Below are 21,981 nucleotides of genomic sequence, written 5' to 3'. Positions count from 1 at the left end.
TTACCCATCCCTCCACTTCTTCATCCAGGTCATTTATAAAAATCATAAAGAGTAAAGGTCCCAGAACAGAGCCCTGAGGCACATCACTGGTCACTGACCTCCATGCAGAATATACTGAGGCAGGGAGAAGTAGAGACAGAGTCCATAGAGGGCAGGTTAATTCCTGTTGCATGCTGAGCTCTGTCCACAACTCCTTGCAATTTAAGGAATTAGAGATATTGGTGTACTTTCTTAGCTGTGACATCAACGTTGTGGTACTAGGACAGACTATTGTTTAATACCTAGGAACTTGAAGATCACAACCTCAACACCATTGATTTATACATGAGCACGTGCACTGCCCCTTCCCCCACAACACTTTCTGAAGTCAATATCCAGCTCTTTTGTTTTGTTGACATTGAGAGAAAAGTTGTTGTCATGGCACCATTGACTGAGTTCTGAATCTCCTTCCTGCACAATGACTCATAATTATTTGAGATGAGGCCAACAACAGTGATATCATCTGCCAGCTTGGAGGTGGAGTTAGAGTCGAATCTAGCCACGCAGTCATGAGTGTACAGGAAGCAGAGTAAGGGACTGAGGGCATAACCTTGTGGAGCACTGGTGTTTAGAGTAACTGGTGGAGGTGTTGCTGCCTATCCTTACTGATTGCAGTCTATTGGTCAGGAATTCAAGGATCCAGTTTCAGAAGGAGGCAGCTCTTAATTTCTCCACACGCCCCTGACTCTGGCTACTTCCAGGTGAGGACAGTTTACTTTGGAGGCAAACCATTTGCAGGATGGGATCGGTAGTGGTCTTCACACGCTCACAAGTCTATGCTCTTCAGTGCTTTGGTTTAAACATGAAGAATGACCGAGACTTCAATGTGCAGAGTGTTTGCATGTCATGTCTTGGCTGGTACGGTGCCACTTCTTCAGCAGAATACTTGAATGCTGCGGCACAGTGTGGTCAGGTCCCCAGGAAAGCATTCCTGGTAGCTCCACTTCCTCTCTCTTCCCCACAGCCATGCTTTCTTACTTTGCCTTCAAATATTAATCAAATTCTCTTTAGAAAGCTGTTTTATTGATATGTAACAGTGTCAGGTGGGATACTCTGAATCCTACCCACTTGTCACTTTGAGAAGTTTCATTCCTATTGTGTTTAGGTTGAGTCGGTGGTGAGGAAGGCGAATGCAAAGTTGGCATTCATTTCTAGAGGAATAGAGTACAGGAGCAGGGATGTGATGTTGAGGCTCTATAAGGTACTGGTAAGACCTCACTTGGAATACTGAGTGCAGTTTTGGGCTCCTTATTTAAGAAAGGATGTGCTGACAATTGGAGAGGGTTCAGAGAAGACTCACTAGAATGATTCCAGGAATGAGAGGGTTAACATATGAGGAAAGTTTGACCGCTCTTGGACTGTACTCCTTGGAGTTTAGAAGAATGAGGGGGGAACTCATAGAGACATTTTGAATGTTGAAAGGCATAGACAGAGTGGATGTGGCAAAGTTGTTTCCCATGGTGGGGGAGTCTAGTACGAGAGGACATGACTTGAGGAGTGCAGGGAGCCGATTCAGAAGAGCAATGCGAAAAAATTTTTAGCCAGAGGGTGGTGAATCTATGGAATTTGTTGCCACAGGTGGAAGTGGAGGCTGTATTTAAGGCAGAGATTGATAGGTATCTGAGTAGTCAGGGCATCAAAGGTTATGGTGAGAAGGCGGGGGAATGGGACTACAGGGCAGATTTGATCTGCTCATGATGAAATGGCGGAGCAGACTCGATGGGCCGAATGGCCGACTTCTGCTCCTTTGTCTTATGGTCTTATGGTCTTTAGTGAAACCAAACATGAGCCATTAGAAAGAGTTTCTCTTCCTTTACTGTTATCGGTTGCCGTGATGATACTAAGCATCTCCATTAATTGTCTTTTCCCTTATCACAGTCAAAGGGGAAAAGCCCCAGCTTCTTTAATCTATATCCACAGAACTGTTATTCCATTCTAGTCAACCTCTTTGGTGCTTTGAGCAAAACCATCACAATCTTCCTACAGTGTCCTGGATGCCTTGCCATTTGGCTTAATGAATGACTGGACTCATACTCTTTCTCAGTTCTGAGGTAGAGTCCCGGACCTGAAATGTTATTTGCTTTTCTTTCCACCGATGCCATCCAACTTGCCAGCAGTTTTTTGTTTTTAATGGATACTTTGTTTTTTGATGCTAATGTATTCAGTGACACTTAATTATATTTAAGGAGATAAACAAAAGCAGAACTAGGTCATTCAGTCTCTCACCCCAGTTCTGCCACTAAGTTAAGATTATAAATAATTTCTTATCTCAGCACTAATTTCTTATGTGGACACCATGGTAAAGTAGCAGTCAACGCCATGCTATTACATCCCCAGGCATTCAGGAGTTCCAGGTCCAATTCTGGTACCATTCTGAGAGCAGTCTCTGTGCGTCTTCCCTGTGGAATGCACGGGTTTCCTCTGGGTCCTCTAGTTTCCTCACACAGTCCAACTATGTACTGGGTGTTTTAATAGGTCATTGTAAACTGTTCCATGATTAGGTTTCAATAAGTACATTTAATGTCAGAGAAATGTATACAATATACATCCTGAAATCCTTTTTCTTCACAGACATCCACGAAAACAGAGGAGAGTCTCAAAATATGAATGACAGTTAAATGTTAGAACCTCAAAGCCCCCCCAACTCTCCCTCCCACGCATAAGCAGCAGAAAAGCAACGATCCCCCCCACCCCCATCAGTAAAAAGCATCGGCACTCCCCACCGAGCATTCAAGCATCAATAAAGACACAGACTTGCAGTACCCCAAAGACTACTCGTTCACCTGGTAATTCCACATACCACAGGCTCTCTCTCCCTAATAAGGGTAAAAGAGGTGTCCCCATTTCACAGCGGAAGGGGAGACATAACAAACAACTCACTGATTAACGATGTTAAAAGTCGCTTTCTCTGAGCTCTGTGCCCAGAGAGCCGGCACCAGGAAGGTGCAGCTCTCCAGACACACAACCCCCGGCAGCTAACCCGCGGTTCCCGATGTTCTGTGTTCTCCTGTGACACTTCAGTCAGGTGCACTGGCTTAGAATCAGCACATCTCCAAAGCCACTAAAGTCCGGAACCCCGAGGGCACACTAGTCTTCCAGACCGCATCCTTGGGATATCAAAAAGCGGCTGGTCTTGAGGCCCTGAGTGCCGGTCCCATCCCCGCAAAGGACCAAGGTCAGAGTGTAATTCCAGGTCAGGGTCTTCAAAAGAACCTTGAAAATGAAAATAGAGACCAAAGGTAGAAATAGAGCTGTTTCCGAAGATGCAAGCAAAGAAGCCGCATTATAGCACCATCATAACTTTGCTCCACGCCTCCGTAGGGTTAACTGGATTTATCACGGGTTGCTAGAATGCCAGTGCTCAAAGGACCGGAAGAGCCCACTCCGTTCTGTGTTGCTAAAATAAAGATAAAACATTAATGTCAGTCTCCATCTTTGAACATTCAGCAATTGAGCTTCATAGATCTTCCGAACATTGATTTCTGAAGGTTGATTACTCTCTTGTTTTAGGCATTCCATTTCATTCCTCAATGGCTGACCCCTTTTTTTTGAGATTGCAACTCTTGCTTTTAGTCATCCGTAGCAGAATACATAACGTCCTTGCATCTATCCTGTAAAGACCATGAAGAAACTTATGTTTCAATGTGATTATCTCTCATTCTCTTGATTCTAGTAGACTTAATCACTTCTCGTTAGAAAAGCCTGCCATCCTAGGAGTCCCTCTATCACAAGTACATCCTCCTTTTGGTATTGCAGTCAAATGTGATAACCCATGTACAGCTTTACCAGACTCCTTTGTAAATGCAGTAAGGTGTCAACACCATTTAATCAGACGTAAGGCTTTGATAGGGATCTGCATTTTTCATATTTTTATACCAAAGCGGATGACATTTGCCACGGTACGTTCCACTCACCATGATCTTACTTAGTTACCTAAACTGTCCATAACCCCTTGACACATCTCTGCATCCAACTAACAGTTAATGTTGCCATCCAGTTTTGCATCATTGGCTAACTTGTGTATATTACTCTTGATCTCTCATTTACATGATTGAAATAATTGTGTAAAGCTAAGGCTCCACCAATCATCCCTACAGCTTTCCAGTAGTGACAAACTCTCAATTTATTGTTCATTCAGTTTATTCCTAATCTATTTTCTGTCCAATTACCAATACTCCTTCCACTACTCCGTATTGCCTTCAATCCTATGTGCCCTGATTTTGTTTCATAATCTCCATCAACAACAAAATGTGTATTTTCACTTACAGAAGACTTATCAAAAGCCTTCCATTAGTCAAAATACACCACATTCACTGATTCCTCCTTATCTATTCTGTGTTTTACAGCCTCAATAGACTCTAAAAGATCTGGTCAATGTGATTTCTACTTTATTAATCCATGTTCATTTTGCCTAGCCCTATTACTTTCTTGGTGCCCTTCCCTAATAATAGTCTTTCAATTTCCTTGCCCTTGATTGCACATTTGCACTTAAGAAACTTGAAATTGCAGCAAGAACTTTACCTTTTCACATTAAGTGCATGCAAAATGCTGGCGGAATTCAGCAGGTCAGGCAGTATTAATGGGGGGGGGGGGGAATAAACAGTCAACTCTTTGGGCCGAGAGTCCCGCTGCCTGATGTTGCCTGACGTGCTGAATTCCCCCAGTATCTTGTGCCTGTTTCTCAAAATTTCCAGCATCTGCTGAATCTCTTGCGTCACTTTTCCCCATTCATTTGTTTTTCTTTGCCTGAAATATCTTTTCTGAAAGACTTAACAGATTCAAATTATGGTAACAGCATTGAGTTTGCATGGATCACAGAATCCACCTTACTTTATTGCCATTGCATTTAAATTGTATTGAAGGGAGAGCATTTCATGACTGCTGATTGACTGTAAGGAATTGTTAGCAATGATGATCATTTTCCCCTCCTCCCTCCTCCTTGTCCTTCAGTGTCTAGGACACACATTGTTTAAATATATTCACAAGTCCATGGCAACGGTGATTGCTGCAGACAATTCCTGGTGCTCTCCCTTTTCATACAATGGAAAACTGACACAGGGACATTCCAAACATTTGCTCTTGGAGCTGGCCAGGAATGTGTCCACAGGCTTTCAGTTTATACACACCATTTGTGAGCAAGAATGTTGAATTAACCGTTTCTGGGTATAATCACGTGGTTTTGGTAAACCAAAAAAAGGATTTTGGTCACGATTTAAGGAATTCCATTAACTTTTTGAGGCACTTTTGAGACAAAAAAACTTGCCTGGCACATCTCATTTGAACGTAGTCCCTATCACCTTAAATGCATGCTGTCTAGATATTGAAATATTTAATACTTGAGGACATGCTTCTAAGATGACAGGGCTTTGTTCAAAGGAATTGTGTGGGGCAAAATTTTTACACAGGCTGTAGTGGGTGCCTGGAGTATACTGCCAGGGATCGTGGTGGAGGCTTGTAAGATCATCTTAGATGGAGGATTATGTAAGCAGAAGATTAGTTCAGATTTCCGTTTAATTGTTAGTTCAATTAGATGGCACATCATGCGCTGAAGAGCGTGCTCCTGTGTTGTACAGTTCAATGTTCCTTCAGTTAGATGATTTTACTGATCTTGGCTTCAGTAACACTGAATGTCACCCAGGGAGGAAAGATGTGAAATTCACAAGCTATTTGTACCACTAACAGCCAACGCAACAACAGCTTGATGCTTTTGCCGAGGTTTGTCATATTGATGTAAATCACACTGCCACCTCACTATTTATATTAAGCTTTCCAAACACTTCAGATGACATTTCCTAATTTAATCAATGTTAGTCATCTTCTCGGCCCTTAGCAGAGTGTATTTTACAGAACCAATTTTATCCTTTTAATTGCACACCACAACCGCCACCAAGCCTGAGACCTCGGGCACAACTGAGTAGACATTGCATATTCTCCCCAATATGAGGGTAAGAAATACAGACAGCAATGGTCACTTGACCCCCATAACACTCTGCTTTTCAACAAGTCTGATCTTTTACCATAGCATCACATTTCTGTGCTAATTTAATATACATCTCAAGCGACTCATTGTCTAAGAAACTACCTTTGTTTTGAGCCCACTTAGAGAAATCTAAAGATTTACTACTCTCTGTGGAAAGGAATTTCTTCTCATCCTAATCATGAATGATTGACTCCTTATTTTGAAATTGCGACTCTGTTTTAAATATTCAAACAAGGGAAATAACATCCCTGTATCTGTCCTGTCAAGTCCTATGAGAATTTTTCTTCATTTCAGTGAGATTATCTCTCATTCTTTTCAATTGAAGACAGCAGTCAAATCCACAATCTCTCATCATAAGATGGTCTCTCCATCCCCAGGAATAGGCCTGTTGGACCTTCTTTGCAACCCTTCTATTGCAAGTACAGCAAGCCTTAAACAGAGAGACCAGATCTGTACACAGTTTTCCAAGTGCACTCTCACCAGGATCCCGTATGATTGCTGAAAGAAAACGTGCTGTCTGGGACTGACAGCAGGCAGGAGAGAGTGTGCGCAGTTTTAGGCCTGATCCCGGGCTGGTTAGGATCAGGTGCGGGAATATTGTCGGAAGTAGCAATCGTACAAACGTTGAGATGGTGAAGGAGTGGTCAGCTAGTTGTTGGGAAATCAGCTAATTGGTGGGCAGCAGACACAAAATGCTGGGGGATCTCAGCGGGGCAGGCAGCATCTACGGAAAAGAGTACAGTCAACGTTTCGGGCCGTTGCAGTCCTGCTGAAGGGTCTCAGACCGAAACGTCGACTACTCTTTTCAATAGATGCTGCCTGGCCTGCTGCGATCCTCCAGCATTTTGTGTGTGTTGCTTGGACTTCCAGCGTCTGCAGGTCTTCTCTTGTTTGTAATTGGTGGGCAGTGTGGGATGGAGCAGAGGGTTGGGGGACAAAACTGGACAAGTCGGAGGGTCAGTAAATAGGAAGGTAAGAGAGGTCTAAACATAGGTTTGGAATGAGGAGATCAGTGGCTGGGACGGGGAAGAAAACCAACTATGGGACATGATGAGGTCTTAGTTCAGCACCTTCAGTTTCATAGTGTTCTGTTTTTTTACCATAATGCAATCATGCACTCACCAAGCAACAAACTCTGCCACGTTAGCCTTTGCAGAGGGTGATCTTGTGGGTATTGCAATCTAAGCTTCTTTGAGAATTGCATATGCTTGTCATTGAGTTGAAAACTACCCCCCCACCAAGTGTTCTGTTTACTTTTCTGGACACTTTCATTAACCTTCATCTGTGAACTTGCATTCCATTTCCAATTATAGCCAGCTGCTTCCTGGGATTTATCATTGCACTGAGTGCCAATTAACCCTTTCACCAGCTGATTTTGTTCAAATTGAGAGCATGTGCCCACGTGGTAAGGGCTTTCCACCCTCACGTTGGGGTGTACTTAAAAATGTATCACTCGGTCAGAGTTGTACTTCGAAAGTACAGCCTATTGCTGCTGGATCTTGAGGCTGGATCCTATCATTAAGGGGACGATGATGGTTCTGTGGCTTTCCAGACTAAAGCTGATGACAATCCTTCTCTTGGTTTAATTTGTAACTCTGAGGATCACTTTATTTTGTCTCCGAGTGCGGTTATGTTAGGCTGACCTTCCTGTTAGCTCAGACTCCATCACTGTAAAAAAAATTTTTGTATTTACTTTAGAGAGTTCTCATTTAATTGAATATTTTTTTAAAAATTCAATATCATTATAGAAATGTATCTGTTTCATATTTACTCTCATTAGCGTTTAGCCTTGGTTAGTTTTTGCAGGGAGTCACTTTTGACTCCCACTTCCAAATCCATCTGGATTTGAGAAAGGGAAAAAAGGTTTAACATTGTTTAAAAATATATATATATGCCTTTAGTCTGGAACATACTAGAGGAACTGTAAACCTTTGTCACAATCAGCCAGACGCTGGGCTTCGCTGATGGGTTTGTTCACGTTTCATTGTCCTCAGGCTGCTCATAGGTTGATTTTTTCCTGAAGCCTAAACAGCTGCTGCACAGATACCATCGGCTTAGCTTTATTTGCCATTGCATCCTGTCTGCTTTGAGGTTGTACTGCTTGCAAAACAAAATGTTCATTCTCCAAAGTCGCAGGAAGATCCTTCTTCAAGAGACTCGTCGGAAGTTCAGTGTCTGGTGCCGCACTTTGCATTTTCACTTTTTGGGAATATCCATTCTGACGTTTGAACTCCCTATTGTTTCTTTTCATAAGAACATAAGCCCATAAGACGTGGGAGCAGAATCTCTCCTCACCTACGGAAAACCCCCTGTGCAGGTTCAATTGGTATCACTTTGACAAAATCTAATTTGGAGTAAAGAAGGCAAACACTGCATTTCATCTCCTCTCCTTGTCCGAACTCTGCTGGGCAAGTCAGGACCGATGGCAGTGTGTTAGTCTGTGATGCATGTATTGAGTGTCATTTTGCCTCAGTAAGTTGTGAATGGCAAGATCTAATAATGTCATTCATACACCCGCTCGATGTTTATGTGCATTTAACCCCAACTGCTGCTTTACCGAGGAAACCCCTGTCAGAATTAAAGCCAAACTGCTGGAGAGACCATCTGAGGAGGGAAAGGGCAGGTTGACAATTTGGGTGGAAGCCCTGTATCATGATTGTCCCTTCATGGATGCTTCACAACAGACTGCGTTACTTTAGTAATTTGTTTTTTTTTGGCTCCAGTTTCCAGCATCTGCAGTCTCTTTTGCCTCCCTGTCAGAACTAGCCCAGACAGGGTTGTAAGGGTCAAAAAGCCGTGATCCTCGCAGCCTCATAAGGAATCAGTGGGTTGACCCTTTACTGCATTGGGGACTCTTCCTGACTTCTTCTCTCCACTCCGTATTTCCTTTCTTCATTCTGATCGGAATAAACTTGAATAATGCGTTGTTAGGAGAAGCCAGTAAAATTACCTTCCCCACCTCCTCCGCTGAATATCCGAGGTCATGGACTTTGCATCCAAGGACTTTGAATGCCAGGTGGGAGCTTGGATCCTGGCTAATTTTTACTAACTGTGGCATCCCCTGGCTGGTTCCCTTCAGCATTGACTGGGAATTGATCATGGAACTATCCATGCTTGGGTAGGCCCGTTAGTCATTCCCCTATCCAGATCAGCCTTTCTGGAAGCTCGGTTTTTCCTGGTATTAGGTCAGTGCACTAAGAATGAACTGAAATGGTTGCGGTTCAGTTAATCAGTGTTACCCAATTTGGTTATTAACATTTTGTAATCTTTATTGTCTTAATCCACTCTATGAATCGTGCCAAAAAGGTTAATAGCGACTGGAATGAAATTTCAAAGAACAAGGTGAACAATAAATAACCTTTTTCAAATGGAATGTTACTTCATCTTCTCATCAGAATATGTAGATGTAAGTATTTATTCTTTTGGATATTTTGACAAGAACAACATTCACTTCCCATTAACTCAGATTAGCTGTAGACAATTGAAGACAAATTTTTTTGACTGTTCCTTTTTGCAGGTCTTTTTGCAGAAAGTTACTTTCTCCTGACTTGACTTGCCTCTGAGCAATTGACCCCTTGTTGTCAGAGAAGTTCAAAGCTCAAGGAGATGGTTTATGCTGCTCAGTTTCAACCCAGTTTCCACTGAGTTTACTAAGTCTGAACTGAGCTGGGCCAGACAGGTCTTACAGTGACCATACATTTGTAAATAAATAAATCAAATTTAAAGAGCCTTGAAGAGTTGGTAACAGCAAAGCTCAAGGCTAAACCTGACAGAATTTTTCTATTTAAAACCATGACTATTTGTCTTCAACAATAAAATGTGTGGAATAATTGTTAGGATAAATTCTGTGTGTAAAATAATTTTCAGTGAACTCCAGCACTATGACACAATTGCTTGGGGAACTACTTAATTAACTCTAACCCAACTGGGTATGATGGTGTCACCACATGCAGCCATAAAAATAACAAACAAATAAATATTGAAGCAGTTGTTTGCTGGGCCCGTTTGATCCCGGAAGTCTCTGGAAGATTTTGCTTGGTGGGAAGGATATTCCCAGCTCCCATACACGGACCTTGGACTTAAATAACCATATCAGAGCCCCAGTGACCTAATTGCAACTTGATCTGCATTTGTAAACCAATCCCTTGCTGTCTGAAATTTAAAATTTTTGTTGTTCAAAACACAATAAGAGGGGAAAGTGTAAATTCTTTCCACATTTAAGATGCCCTCCTCATCCCAACCTAGTATTTGTGCAACGTTAGGTAGAAGCCTACATACGCCTGGATGGGGCAGGTAGTGGAATTCACAGTGGAGTGTTCAAAGACTAGAAAATGAATAACACTGGTTAAGAAGTCAGTGAGCTATCAAACAATTCACACGGATAAAACCTTGGATGGTTTGTGTCTCAGCTTTCTGGCATAGTATAAGTTTATATATTTTGTATGAGCTAATAGACGTGTTTGTCGTTTCTTCCTTTTTAAATAAATATAATTTATTTGTTTTTCTATGCACTGTGCTTCCTTTAGTAACTAAAGCAATGAGAGCAGTTGCTATCAAATGAGACCTCTTTTAGTATGATATGGATCTGTTTACAAAGCTTTTCCTACATTTTCAGCCGACACTGTGAGCAATTGGGTTATTGTACTTGGGTGGGTTTTGGAAGACGGCCAGGTTCTGAGTGCACTCAACATTTCATGCTGTTGCAGTAACTGCTTTCCTGCGCCGAGATCACTGTTCAAGCTAGCTAAGTGAAAGTATCCCTTTAATCTAATACTGTAGATTAAAGGAAATATACTTCAGTTCCTGTTGATGTGAATGCAATGCTAAATTCAAAGGTGATGATAATACAGGATCTGTAGAAACGTCTCAGTCCACTTCTCCAGCTTACTCTTCCTAACATCCAGAGAATGTTCCACAGTTCTGCGCATTCTAGCATAATGGAAATTGTTCAAATCATGGGAGTTGAAGTCAGTTAAATGTTCTTTTAGAAATTCAAGGACGCTTTTGTCCATGTTGTTTGACTTTCGTGTCTCATTCCTTGAGAAGGAGGTGGAGAGGGTCCAGTACTCTGGGAAAGTGCTGCGATAGAGTAACGGTTAGTTAGCATGACACTATTACAGCTCAGAACTCAATTCCAACGTCATTCTGTAAGGAGTCTATACGTCCTTCCCGGGGAATGTGTCAGTTGTCTCCGGATGCTTACATGAACAACATTGCAAAATATTTAGTTGTAATGTGAATCATATTTTTACAAAGTCAGTTTAGAATTAAGCTACTTATAGTTCAAACGCCTTTTATCTGATCAAGTGTATGTGTCTTACATAATTTCATCATTAAAATCATACTCTGGATAATGATGCATATAACACGATTAGACAAATTTACCATATCTTAGAGGCTGGTTCTGCTGTAGTGGATTACCACTGGCCATTGTCTCTTTCTTACTCAAGTTTCAGGATCTCGGAGGACTTTTTTGGTGTACTGATAAACTCAGAGTGGCAGCTTTAGCTGTATTTCAACTTTAGCAACCCCTGCTCTCACTCTTTTTCTTTGCTCCAAAGCTTGAGTCATCAATCTGAAAATCAGTGAGATTGTGTGTTCTTGAAAATGAGAATTAACATACAAGAGACAAGGGTTTAACCAAGTGGGTCTTTCGACTTTCTGTTTAATGAAAGCCTCTCTATCTTTGGTCTATTTATTTTGCTCTTTTGAAACAATCTAGTAGTATAGTAATATCTCAATATAGTATTCATGTGGCTTACCAAGATGCAAAAAGCCTGTGGCCAACTTTTCAAGGTTGGACCATTCCACTGCACTCTTCGGCAGAGGATCAATAAAACAGATATCTAGAAAAGGTATCATTTCATATGTTATACATTGAAGGATGATAGTGCATAAACAGCCTGCTCCGGTCTTTGCATCAGATGAATAGAAATTGCACATAATAGCTGAGCTAGTCTTTAATAGAACTAGCCCCCTTTCTTTCACCTTACAATGAAGACCATCTATGACTCTGCTGTCACAAGGGCAGAAATGGACGTTCAGGATTTTGGATGTTTTAAGAGGGAAAGGGGTGGAAGTAAAAGAGGTGGGGAATGGCATTGGTAATCAGGGATAGTGTCACAAATGCCGAAAAGGGGGACCTTGTGGAGGGATTATCTACTGAGTCAGTATGGTTGGAAGTCAGAAACAGGAAGGAAGCAGTCACTCTATTAGGAGTGTTCTATAAACCCCCAATTGCAACAGTGACATCAAGGTGCCCATTGGAGGCAGAGTTTGGAAAGGTTCAAAATGGAAATATAGAGTTTGCTCAAGAAGCAAAGGGATCTGGATCGGTTTGTCCCATTGAGCTAGGCAAAAGCTTGATAGAGTGAAGGAAACCTGGATGACAATGGATATGGAATATCTAGTCAAGAGGAAGAAAGAAGCATATTTAAAGTTTAAAAAGCAAGGACCAGACAAGGCTCTGAGGAATCATAAGGTAGCCAGGAAGGAGCTTAAGAAGGGTTTAGTAAAGCTCAAAAGTGACATGACAATGTCTTGTTGAGTAGGATTAAAGAAAACCCCAAGGCATTCTATACATATTGAACATGAAGAGCAGAAGGATGATTAGGGTGAGGGCAGGACCAAACAGGTAGGAAAGAAACATATGTCTGGAGTCAGAGAAGGTAGATGAGATCGTTAATGAATGTTTTGCTTTGGTATGCACCACAAAGAGAGACCTTGAAGTGAAGACATTGTAGAATGGACATATGCTGGAACATGTCAATGTTAAGAAAAAGGGACATACTGAAACTGTTGAAAAATATTACGATAGACAAGCCCCTTGGGGCCAGATAGGATATATCCTTGTTAGCTATGGGAGGTGAGAAAAGAGGTTTGGCAATGATCTTTGCACCCTCACTAGTCGCAGGAGAAGTTCCAGAAGGCTGAAGGATGGCAAATGTTATTCCTTTGTTCAAGAAAGGTAATGGGGATAATCCTGGAATTATGGACCAGTGAGTCTTATATCAGTGCTGGGCAAACTTTTGGAGGGTATTCTTAGGAACAGGATTTATGAGAACTTGGAGCAGCGTTGTATCAAAAGGGTTAGTCAGCATGCTTTGGGAAGGGCTGGTTGTGTCTCACTTTAAGGAATTGACAAAACAGGTTGATGAAGGCAGAAGAGTGGATATGGTGCATATGGATTTCAGTAAGGCATTTAGCAAGGTTCTCCATGCTAGCTCATACAGGACGTCAAGAGACATGGGATCCAGAGAAACTTGGCTGTGTGAATTCTGAATTGGCTTGCCCACAGAAGGCAGAGGGTGGTAGTGGATGGAGCATATTCTGCCTGGAGGTCAGTGGCCAGAGGTGTTCCACAGGGATCTGTCTGGAACCCCTGCTCTTTGTGATTTCTGTAAATGGCTTGGATGAGGAAGTGGAAGGGTGGCTTAGTAAGTTCACAAAGGACACGAAGGTTGGAGTTGTGGATAGTGTAGAAGGTTGAATTAGGTTACAACTGGACATTGATAGGATACAGAGCTGGGCTGAGAAGTGGCAGATGGAGTTCAATTCAGAAAAGAGTGAAGAGATAGACTTTTTTTTTATTTCTTTTTAGTTTAGGGGGATTTTTTGTGTAAGAATTTTTGAATCTTTTTCATTTTCAGTTATTAAGAGATTGGGAGGATTAGATTACAGATTAGATTACAGAGTCTGTTTCTGTATACGTTAACCGTTATTAATGTAATCCCCATCTCTTTGTATCATTATCATTGTTATGCTTATCTATTCAAAACTTAATAAAAAAGATTGAGAAAGAAAGAAGTGGCAGATGGAGTTCAATCCAGAAAAGAGTGAAGAGATAGACTTTGGAAGGTTGAACTACAGGGTAAATGGCAGGGTTCTTCGCAGTGTAGAGGAATGGAAGGATCTTGGTATCTCTGCCCCTAGATCTCCCAAATTTGCTGCGCAAGTTGATAGAGTTGTTACGTAACCATATGATGTGTTGGCCTTTTATGAGTCAGAGGACTGATTTCAAGAGCCGCGAGGTAATGTTGCAGCTCTATAAAACTCTGGTTAGCACACACATGAAATATCGTGTTCAGTTCTGGTCTCCACATTATAGGAAGGATGTGGAAGCTTTAGATAAGGTTCAGAGGAGATCTACCAGAATGCTGCCTGGATTAGAGAGCGTGCTTTATGAGGACTGAGTTAAGGCTTTTAGGTTGAAAGAGGATGAGAGGTGTAAAAGACGATAAGGCACTGAATGAGTGGACAGCCAGTGCTTTTATCCCAGAGTGGAAATCACTAATACGAGGGGGTAAAATCTGAAGCGGATTGGAGGAATTATAGAGGGGCTGTCAGAGGTAGGTTATTTTACACAGAAAATGGTGGGTGGTGGTGGTAGGAGCAGATACATTTAGGAGACTTAGACAGGCCCGTGGATGAAAAAAATAGAATGGATGGAGGGTTAGATTGATCGTGAAGTAGATTAAAAGGTCGGCACAACATTGTCAGTGGCAGAGCCTATACTGAGCTATATTGTTCTATGTTCTATATTCACTATTCAAACAATCATTTTGTCATTTAATTATTTCAGTCCTTCCTAAATGTGACACGTGAATGATCAACTACATAAGGTGACACCTATTTTGTGTTACATTTTTCAATACCTGAAATGCTGAGAGCAATGCTTTCTTGAATTGATGTTATCATTATGAAAATCAGGAAAGACTCGTTGGCCTTGGATGTGACTTGAGACAATAATAAATCCACTCGGGCTATTTTCTACTTCCCTTATCAGACATAAACTGAACCAACCAAAAATATGCTGATATCCAAGAAGATCAGGCAAAAGTCCTTGTTACTTTGGTCTCAAAGCCTTTACACTGATACATCCATCCATTGAGATGGTTCTTGTAGTTTTTGGATCTATTAGAAATCTTGGCTGCTTTTTGTGACCACAGTCTACACAGCCACAACTTAATTGGTGAACAACACTACGACTAATTTTTCCCAATTTCTGCTGCTGTCTACAGATTGTGATGTGCACTCCTTGGAGTAAACAAGGATGTAACTTTTTCACAGAATCCTTCCGGATTGCACTTCCTGCATGTACATTAAGCTCTCCTCTACCTTCATATCTTACAGAAAGTGCATCATGACACAACATGTAGTCTGCGGCAAGTTCATCAGTTTTGCAAAGCCACTTTCTATTTTGAAAAAAAGGTCCTTATACTTGTAATCATTGTGGTGCAGCATATTGGGAACATTTTGCCAGAGTAATAGAACATTGCTCCTGACTTGTAGTAGTTAGGGAGTACCCAAAATTCAGCTTTCACAACTCTTCCACTCTGACTGTTTCTCCAAAGCCAAGCAATTAAACTGAAAACCCTTTCAGTGCGTACTTGAGGTTGGATCTGAAGATATAAAAACTGAGTTTAATCATGTGGACATATTCAAATTTTAATAACTGGAAACCTGAAATATTGATAATTCCTTTCCTCCCTGGGACCTGGCTTGACCCTCTGAGTTCATCCAGCAAAATACTTGTTGCTCCAGATTCCAACAACTACAGTCTCCTTTGCCTGCATTCTATTTTTACCCTATCCACCTAAGAAATAAGAAGACTGTGTGTGCGCATCTGAGATAGTCACAAATTTGGCTGCCCACGGGAATTTCCACCTTACCTCCGACTTATACCTGCTTCATGGTGGCTTGCATCTGTGATATAATCAATGGTCTACAATAGAGCCAATCTAACTGAAAATCAAGACAATTTCATTCCCCAACCTTTCTTTCAATCTTTCTCTCACTGTGCTGGACCTCCTCCAACAGACTTCTTCCAAATCCTCCCAAGGTCATCCCAACCCCAGCAGTTGAACTGCAGTTTATAGAAGGTATGCATTTTCACACATGGAATCTGATCCTCATGCCATTGTTTGCAGAAGCAAATGAGGGGTTGTGCCTTATATTCAATGCTGTCAAGACCAAACCTGCCCCTATTGTACAAAGGTATAACACTGCCCTCCAATATAAACAGCCCACTGTATGACCATGGAAAACAGGCACAGCTTCCAAAATCTTGGGGACCACTTGCATTGAAATTCACTATCATGTCCAGTGCACCAGCTGAGTCTTCCGCCAACTGAGTGAAAGTGTGCTTGAAAGTCATTAGCTCAGACCTGGCACAAACCTATGGTCACCAGTATCAGTGATTTCCTGCGCTCATTGCTGTATTTATTTTAACCTGTGTGCTGTTTACTCTGAGGACTTCATGCAAGCGCAAATTTTCATTGCACCCTGGTGTATTGCAATAGAGTAATCTGAACCGGAATCTCTCATATACACTTCAAAGTCTGAGATTATCTACGTCTGCTGCCTCAGGGCATTGAATGGATACCACCATACCACCATGGCTCCTCAGTGTTCCAAATCATCAAAAGAATAAGCAGTTAAACATCTGTATCCTCGTTCAGCTCAACTCCTCTCAAGCTGAGTCCCTATTTGCATCCATGTTATTCTGTTGGGCAGGCCTCATTCAAATCCAGGTATGCAAAGCTACAAAGGAGCATTCAGGATGGTACTGGGATCCTCGTGACCAGAAGCTCAGTGTAAACCTCGCAAACTGCACAGCTACCTGTCCTGCCGTATCTTGTGTTTCTTACATTGGTCACATCTGTTTATACATCAAGTGAAGAGAGGAAGTGATTCATCCTTAATCTGAAGAACTGTATGTTTATGTGTGTGTGTTTGTATATTTGTGTGGATGTATTTGTATATGTACATGAGTTGGGTGTGTGTGTGTGCCCGCATGTCTGTGCAGCGTGTCCACAGTCACAACACATCCTTACATCATGAAGTCACAGCCACTGAGAATGCAGCGAGACTGCGACTATGCTGCTCAGCAGGAAAATGTACATTTCTTTGGGATTTTAAACACCGACTGTTCTGGTTAGATTTGGCATTCAGAATGCCCCATTTCTATCCTGGATTGCTATTGCTACTCTCCTGGAGATTTATATTTAATTCTGTGTTGTGGCCCGGGGAAAAGTACACACTCAGGACAACAATTTTTTTTTAATTCCTTTATCTGTTTTAGATGTTTAAGTGCCAGAAGAGGGTCTTGAAACAAAACAAACGATTTTACCATCAGGTCCTGCCATTACAATCTCTGTTTAACCTTCGATCCACACACTTAGGTATTGACGGATTGCATATGCGGTATAAAAATACAAAGAAAACTGCACAAAACTAATACAGTACTAATAGGGTAGTGGCATTTCTACTTCTCGGGGGGGGAGCTTTGCAAGCCACGCTATCCAGCGTCGAGTTCTTTACTCGTGAAAATCTTTCCTCGCCAAACTCAGTACCTCTGGGAGGAACTTGATTCCAACACCCCAGCAGCTTCTGCAGCAGAAAACAAAATGGTCCCCCCACTATCCCACGCGTGCATAATGATGTCACCATCTCCACTTAAAGGCACAGACAACCACCCTAGCATCACCCAGATGGATGCCCAAGCACACCTTTCAACGACAATGAATAGCATTCGATGGTCACCCGGTTACACTTGGAAGAAATGGCCTATCCTGAAGATCAAAATATGTAAGAGTGCACCAGAGTTTTTTTTTCAAAAAGAAATTTTAAAAATAGAGAAGCACGTTACCAGCCAATATGTTCGTGATATGAAAGGCTGTTGATGAAAAAACTGTACAAATAGTTTCTGAGTTCTTTTAATAATGATGCTGAGGTCAAATGAGTGACTTTACTAAGATTAAAAGGAAGAGATCAAATATATTGAGTAAGCTGAAGGAAAATGAATTAGAGCCCAATGGGATTAGTTCCAAATCACAAAAGAGAAAACTGAGGCCCTACAATTTGTTAGGGCTTGTATGTGTGTCTCCCTATCTCCATTTGTATATGTGTGCATGTATGTTCGAATGTTAACACTAGATTTTCTTAGAAAAACAGCTATGCTGAGAACCCATACAGATTTCTAAATGGGTAAACAATTATTTGTTAGTATTTAAAGATGTTTTAAATTACAATCTTTTTGAGAAGTTAGCAATCGCCAGCAAGAGAGATCTTAAGAATTGATAAAAGGTTTTAGCAGTTGGCAAACTGTGAAATCCTGTCAAGGAAGACTGCGCTGGAGTCTTAGGATTACCCGCCTTGAGACCTGTTTACTACTTGAAACCTGCCCCACCTGGCTCTTGGGCACGGGTGATGTGTGGAGCAGGTTTCTTTACGCAGAGAGTGGGAAGTGCTTGGAATGGGTTACCAAGGTAGTGGAAGCAGGCAGTTTGGTGGAGTTTCTGAACCCATTAGATGCTGTCCATGAATATGAAGAGAATGGAAGGATGCACATGACACACAGGAGGAGGACATTTGGTAATGTGTGAAGTTTTTGGTGTTGATCAGACAAACTGCTTGGGGAAAGTAACTGTTTCTTGAGTTTGGTGGTCCTTACGTGACTGCTACATAGCCTCCTCCCTGGTGGGAGCGGGACCAACAGTTCATGACCAGGGTGGGTGGGATCCTTCATGGTGTTGCTAGCCATTTTCTGTATATATGTCACTGATAGTGGGTAGGCTGGTGCCAGTGATGTGCCAGGCAGTTTTGCCTACCTGTTGTAGAGATTTCCTGCCTTCCGCTGTGTAGTTTCCATACCATGCAGTGATGCCACATGTCAAGATGTGCTCAGCTGGCATCTGCTTTCCTTGACTTTCTCGTGAGGAGTGTACAGTCAGTACGGATCGGAAATATCTTCTCGCTAACAGGAGTAGCCCACTGGCATATCTCAAGCCCACTGTGCTACTCTACACCCACAACTGTATGGCTAGGTACAGCTTGAACAACATCTATAAACTCGCCAATGAAATAACTATTATTGGCAGCATTTTAGGTGGTGACAAGGAGACACACAGGAGTGAGGTAGGTCAGCTGGTTGAGTGGCATTGCAATCTTAACCTTGCACTCAACATCTGTAAGACCAAGGAATTGACTGTGGGCTTCAGGAAGGGAAGTCGAGGGTACACACACCAGTCCTCATTAAGCGATCAACAGAGGAAAAGATGAGCAGTTTCAAGTTCCTGGATGTCAACATCTCTGACGATCTATCCTGGGCGCAATATGTTGATTCAATTACAAAGAAGGAATTAGAGGGGACTTGGTATAAGACCATAAGTCATAGGAACAGAATTGAGCCATTTGGCCCATTGAGTCTGCTCCACCATTCCATCATGGCTGAATTATTATCCCCCTCCATCCTATTCTCCTGCCTTCTACCCATAACCTTTGCCCTGACAAACCAAGAACCCATCAACCTCTGCTTTAAATATACCTAATGAGTTGTCCTTCAGCCATCCATGTCAATGAGATCCATAGATTCACCACACTCTAGCGGAAGAAATTCCTCCTCCTCTCTGTTCTAAATGGACATCTCTTTACTCTGAGGCCTTGGTCTTAGACACCCCTGCTATACGAAATACCCTCTCCAGATCCACTCTATCCAGGCACTGAAATATTCAAAAGGTTTCAATGAGATTCCATCTCATTCTTCTAAACTCCAGCAAGAACAGGTCCAGGGCCATCAAACACTCCTCATACATTAACCCTTTCTTCCCATAATCATTCTCGCGAACCTCCTTTGGACCCTCTCCAATGCCAGCACATCTTTTCTTAAATAAAGGATCAAAACTGCTCACAATACTCCAAAGTAAAGTCAGACCAAGGCCTTATAAAACCTCAGCATTACATTCTTTCCTCTTGTATTCTAGTCCTTGGGAAATCAATGCTAACATTGCTCAACTGGCTCTACCTGCAAGTTAATCTTCAGGAAATCCTGTACAGACTCTTGCAAATTTCTGCAAATGTAGCATGGAGAACATTCTACTAACTGCATCACCATCTGGTGTGGAGTCAGCATTGCACAGGATCGGAAAAAGCTGCAGAAAGTTGTATAATTAGCCAGCTCCATCATGGGCACTAGCCTCCCCAGCATCAAGGACCTCCTCAAAAGATGATTCCTCAGAAAGGTGGCATCCATCATTATGAAACCCCATCACCTGGGACATCCCCTGTGCTCATTGCTACCATCAAGGAGGAGGTACAGGAGGTTGAAGACACACACTCAATGTTTTGGAAACAATTTCTTTCCCTCTGCCTTCAGATTTCTGAATGGACAATGAACCTATATACACTACCTCACTTTTTTTTGCTCTCTTTTTGCATGATTTGCATTGTCCAGCTCTGTCCATCCTCCTCAGAAAGTAGAGGTGCTGGTGAGCATTTTTTTGATTGTGTAGGATGTACTTTGGGACCATGAGATGTTGTGCAACATGTGTACTCCCAGAAGTCTGAAACTGCTCGACTGCTTTGCCACTGACGTAAAGAGGGCTCTGAATGGCATGAATAAAAACACAAAATGCTGGCAGAACTCAGCAGGCCAGACAGCATCTATGGGAGGAGGTAGTGACGATGTTTCGGGCTGAAACCCTTCATCAGGAGTTACAACCCTTCTGAGTGGCATGAATTCTCCTGAATTCAATAACCATCTCCTTTGTCTTGGTGACATTGAGGAAAATGCTATTTCCCCGGCATGAGGCCTGGAGTTCTTCCTCCTCCTTTCTTTAAGTCATCTTATCGATGTTGGTGATGAATCCCACCATTGTCTTGTCATCAGCGAATTCAACATGTAATTATATTAGTGTTCGGCCATGCAGTCATATGTGAGCAGAGTGTACAACGATGGGCTCAGCACACAGCCTTGGGGGCACCTGTGTTGAGGGTAATTGGGAGGAAGGAGCGGTTTTGCAACCTGACTATCTGAGGTCTGTTGGTTAGAAAGTCCAACACCCAGTTGCACAGTGTTGTATTTAGGCTGAGGAATGGAAATTTGTTCACATTGCCTCAAGATTCGGGGGAGTAGATTTAGGACAGAGATGAGGAGGAACTGCTTTTCCCAGAGAGTGGTGAATCTGTGGAATTCTCTGCCCAATGAAGCAGTGGGGGGCTACCTCAGTAAATATATTTAAGAAAGGTTGGATAGATTTTTGCATAGTAGAGGAAATAAGGGTTATAGGGAAAAGGCGGGCAGACGGAGATGAGGTCATGGCCAGATCAGCCATGATCTTATTGAATGGCAGAGCAGGCTCAACGGGCCAGATGACCTATTCCTGCTCCTATTTCTTATGTTCTTATGTAAACGTTGTGGGTCAATTGTGTTAAATGCTGAACTGAAATTCAGAATCGGCATTCTGACATAAGCAACCACACACACATAATGCTGGAGGAGTTCTGAGTTCCTGCAGCATTTTGTGTGTGTTGCTCTAGATTTCCATCATCTGCAGAATCTCTTGTGATTGTGACATAAGTGTCCTTGTTTTCTAGGTTTGTCAGGGCCAAGTGCATGACAGCTGCTATCATATTGGTTGTCGAGCGGTTCTCTTGGTGAGCCCGGTGGTGAGTGGAATATTTGTGGCGGGAATGGAGTTGCTGATGTGTGCTAATCAAATCACTTCAGGATGATTGCTATTAGTGCCGCCGGGTGTTAGTGGTGTAGTTCTGAAGATATAGAGGTGTAGCATCATTTGGCATTAGCATCAGTACAGCATCGTGGCATGAATGGCCTGTCCAGTGCTGTAGTGGTCTATATTCTCTGTAACTCATTCAGCTCTCCTTATCTTGATGTAGTGGTTGGCTGGGAATTGCAGCAACGAGTGAAGGGAACAGGTTGCTGATCATGGCCCGGTGATGTCCTGAATGTTGTAAGAAGAGGCAGAGAATATATAAACTGGTGTAATCATGTGCCCTAGCTGAAACATAAATGATATCCATTACTGAGTTTCCCACACTATAAAAAGAAGGTTCAGAATTTGTCAAGGGTGCAGCGTTGTTCGGAAGTATGAAAATAAAGGCTCAAGCTCAGGACACTTGATGGTCAAACAATGCAGATTGTGGTCCCATGAGAATTTAAA

The 21,981-nt window shown here is 42.2% G+C and overlaps 1 protein-coding gene across 2 annotated transcripts in view; it reads left to right on the top strand.

The window, feature by feature from the left end:
- The first annotated feature begins 589 nt into the window (after window positions 1-589).
- Window positions 590-21,981, top strand: part of cdc42se2 (CDC42 small effector 2) — a 129,847-nt gene continuing 108,455 nt past the window's right edge. The window contains exon 1 of one of the 2 annotated variants that reach the window (XM_059969934.1): window positions 590-740. The gene's annotated coding sequence lies outside the window, so the exon portion shown is untranslated. Of the gene's footprint in view, window positions 741-21,415; window positions 21,467-21,981 lie in introns of those variants that run through there. The other variant, XM_059969935.1, reaches the window with a different exon arrangement.

The sequence above is a fragment of the Hypanus sabinus genome, chromosome 5 (assembly GCF_030144855.1).
Source record: "Hypanus sabinus isolate sHypSab1 chromosome 5, sHypSab1.hap1, whole genome shotgun sequence".
NCBI lineage: Eukaryota > Metazoa > Chordata > Chondrichthyes > Myliobatiformes > Dasyatidae > Hypanus > Hypanus sabinus.
Note: the sequence above shows the minus strand (reverse complement) of the source record. Positions and strands in the feature narration are given on the sequence as shown.